At 49.4% G+C, this 4,017-nt stretch overlaps 1 long non-coding RNA gene across 1 annotated transcript; it reads left to right on the forward strand.

Moving 5' to 3' along the window:
* Window positions 1-2,832: 2,832 nt before the first annotated feature.
* LOC133887868 (uncharacterized) lies at window positions 2,833-3,347 on the forward strand. The gene is made up of 3 exons (XR_009903660.1): window positions 2,833-2,908; window positions 2,998-3,195; window positions 3,285-3,347. It is a non-coding gene; the product is annotated as an uncharacterized LOC133887868 (long non-coding RNA).
* The last annotated feature ends 670 nt before the right edge of the window (window positions 3,348-4,017 follow it).

The raw sequence follows: 4,017 nt of genomic DNA on the forward strand, positions 1-4,017 counted from the left end.
AGTGACAGACCCTGCACCACCGATAATGACTGGTGCCACGGTTCGTGAACAGATAGATGGTCTCGTGGTCAATCCAGAAGGTGGTTTTGTGGGATATGGTGAGCAACATATGTGGACTCATAAGTCGGGCTTGACTCGGCTCCCCTATTTTGATGACCTTCTCCTTCCACACAACATTGATGTAATGCACACTGAAAAGAATGTTGCCGAGGCACTTTGGGCAACAATCATGGACATTCCTGACAAGTCAAAGGACAACGTTAAGGCTAGAGTGGATCTGGCAACAATATGCGATAGACCAAACCAACATATGAAGCCTCCTAGTCGCGGCAAGACATGGAGAAGGCCTAAGGCCGATTTTGTCTTGAGCAAGCCTCAAAGGAGGGAAGTACTAGAATGGATCCAGACGTTAATGTTCCCTGATGGGTATGCAGCTAATCTGAGGAGGGGAGTGAACTTATCTACTATGCGAGTCTTAGGGATGAAGAGTCATGACTACCACATATGGATTGAGCGGCTTCTTCCGGCGATGGTTCGGGGCTATGTCCCTGAGCATGTCTGGCTAGTGCTAGCAGAGTTGAGCTATTTCTTTCGCCAGCTTTGTGCCAAGGAGTTATCTCGGACCGTGATTGCTGACTTGGAAAGAATGGCACCTGTGTTGCTCTGTAAGTTGGAGAAGATCTTTCCACCCGGCTTCTTCAATCCGATGCAGCATTTGATTTTGCACCTCCCGTACGAGGCACGAATGGGGGGGCCCGTGCAGGGCCGTTGGTGCTATCCAATCGAGAGATGTCTAAAGGTTCTTCGAAAGAAATGTAGAAATAAATGCAAAATCGAGGCTTCCATTGCAGAGGCATACATTCTGGAGGAGGTGGCGAACTTCACAACAACATACTATGGTGACCACCTCCCTAGCGTGCATAATCCACCCCCTCGTTACAATGCTGGCGATAATGAATCGAACCTCAGCCTTTTCCGAGGCCAACTCGGAAGCGCAAGTGCATCGACCCCCAAGACCTTGAATCATGAAGAGTGGCGCCATATCATGCTATACGTGTTGACCAACCTTGACGAAGTGGCACCGTACATGCAGTAAGTTCTCAACGAACTTGTTAAATACGCCATCACTATTCTGCATCCAACCCCCTTGTTTCTCGTTGGTACAGGGAATTTCTTCATGAATTCTGGCGTCAATCAAGGGATCCTACCCCGCAGCAGGTAGATACCCTTCTTAGACAGGGTGCGGGAAATGGAATGCCCGATTTCATTTCTTGGTTCAAACGGAAGGTACCGTCTAATTTAGCTCGTACGTAGTTTGACATTCCAAGTTACTCGTACGTGCGAATAATATAACGATGTATCCTGCTTGAGCTTGCAGGGCCAGAGGGATGCGTCTATGTGTGCCGAGTTGAGACAGGTTGCCGATGGCTTTGCCTATAGGGTCAGGTCATTTTCTGGTTATGACGTGAATGGATATCGCTTTCGCACAACAAGCTACGAGCAGAGTCGGCCCAATCGAAGAACCACAAGTTCCGGAGTTTTTACGCCCGGCGTTGATGAGGTCGAGTATTATGGAAGAATTGAAGAAATATACGAACTCAAGTTTCATGGTTCCAAACCTTTTAATCCCGTCATATTTAAATGCCATTGGTTTGATCCTGAAGCAACGAGGCGGACATATTGTAATCTTGGGCTAGTCGAAATTCGACAGGATTCTGTCTTACCAGGAGACGATGTCTATATTGTGGCCCAACAGGCCACGCAAGTTTATTATCTCCCATATGCGTGTCAAACCATAAGGCATCTTAAGGGTTGGGATATTGTGCACAGGGTATCGCCACACGGTAAAGTGCCTGTCCCAAACGATGAAGATTACAACTTAGACCCAAACACATATGACGGAGAGTTCTTTCAAGAAGAGGGACTAGAAGGGAGGTTTGAGATAGACTTAACTGAAGCGATCGGAATGGAAGTAGACAATGAAACGGTTATTGAAGAGGACGTTGGAGATGAGGTGCAAAATGTGAAAGACTTACAAATGCTTGAGCGATTACATTTAGACAATGACAATGGCAACATTGCTCATTCGGATAGTGTTGATTATTTCGACATGATTGATAGTGATGATGAGACTTATGATCCAGCTAATCCCGATCATGAAGATTATTTCTAATACATGTAATACTATGTTATTTTGTAATTACGTTTTGTTTATTTTGCATCTCTTTCTAAGTACTTCTTGTTTATCTGTGCTTATTGGTTTACTCTTTTTAATTGCAGGTGATTGAACAAAGATGGTGGGCGGTGGGATGAGGAAGCTAACGTCCTTGTACCGAAGGACAAGGAGGAGCAGCCGCAGGAGGGAGTCGTCGCCTGCCGCCCCGTCGCGTGAGGAGGAGGAGGAGGAGCAGGTGCCCCAGGAGGACGCCGAGGAGGCGCAGGAGGACGCGCAGGAGGAGGCGCAGGAGGACGCGCTGGAGGAGGCGACAGCAGGGGGTTCCGCTTCCTCTAGTTCGTCCAGCGTCTACTTGCGAGGTCCCGCGAGCCTCCCTCAGCGACCGATACCTCGTGAGAGACGCCCGCTGATTCGACCCGAGGGGGAAAAGTAAGTAACTTTAGATGTTATCACTACTTTATATGATATGTTGAATATCAAAATAGAAATTGGACGATTGTTAATCACTTGGGCAGGAACTGGACGATTGTGGCGAGTGGAGGTGCTCACACACGCCAAGTCAATGGCATCCTCGGTCTTCTGTGCAAGGAGCACTTCCCTGGCCTGGTTGAGTACGCCGGAGTGACGGGGCCGGCCTACTCGTTTGACCACTACGCCGTCGCCCCCGATGCTGCAGATCGGGCCCACAGGGTATTCAACAACAAGGCGGAGCGGGTGAAGCAAGAGCTGTGGGTAAGTCTTCCTCGCACTACATTGCTCAATACATCGTATTTATTGGACATTCTTGAAATAATGAATGGATACATCGTGTTTGTATGCAGGATTTCTTTAGATGCCAGGACGGACATGAGGCCAGGGCGGATGCGGTGGCTACCAAATGCTGCAAAAAACTCGTCGTGGACATGCATTACGAGGCGCGCATCCAGGCCGTCGTAACTTACCACGGGACCGTCGTTGGAACGAAGGTCACCAAAAGGGACGCAAGAACCATGACGCTGACCCGGGACCAGTACCTGCAGGTAAATACAGAACATTAATACTGATTCCTTTTGAGATTAAGTAGGCTTAATTTCATCTTCTGATATGTCATGTACTTGATGGCCTGTAGATGATTCCTTATTGGTGCGCCGCGCATCCCCAGTGCTGGGAACAGATGGTGGACAAGTGGTGCACACGCGAGTGGGAGGAGACGCACAACTTGTGCCGGGAGCGGCGTTTGATGATGCCAGGTGTAGCACACCATCAAGGCAGCCGCAACCTCAGCGGATACGCAGAAACATGGGTACGCGAATTCATTTATTTATTCTAACGCTCAATTCTGCATGATTTCTAATCATCTTGTTGTTTTTCTCGCAGTCGGCGTCACATGGTGGCCAGCCTTGCTCCATCTTCAAGGCATTTGCTATGGCTCACAAGGGCAAGGCGACGTCCGACGTCGACTACAACCCGGAGGACGGGCCCGAGGCGTACAGCAATGCGACCGTCCACAACCGCCTTAGTGAGTACACATCGATGGCAAGGGAGGTCCATGGGCCAGAGTACGATCCGAGCACCGAGGACCTTGATGGAGAAGTCGTCATGAGGGTGGGAGGAGGCAAGAAGCATGGGCGATACTGGATTGGCGACGGCGCAATCGACTCGGCCGCTACTCCCAGTCTCTCCCAGATTCGAGCAAGCAGCACGAGCACGAGCCCGGCCATACGACCTCGGAAGGACACTTCACACCACCGGGTGGAGGCACTCGAGGTTATTTCTGGTTTATTCGTCGTTCATTGGTTTTTTCATACCTTTCCTTTGCATTATTGTAACATTAGGGTGAATATATTGTAGGCCCAGCTGGA

Source organism: Phragmites australis, chromosome 13, assembly GCF_958298935.1.
Source record: "Phragmites australis chromosome 13, lpPhrAust1.1, whole genome shotgun sequence".
Taxonomy (NCBI): Eukaryota; Viridiplantae; Streptophyta; class Magnoliopsida; order Poales; family Poaceae; genus Phragmites; species Phragmites australis.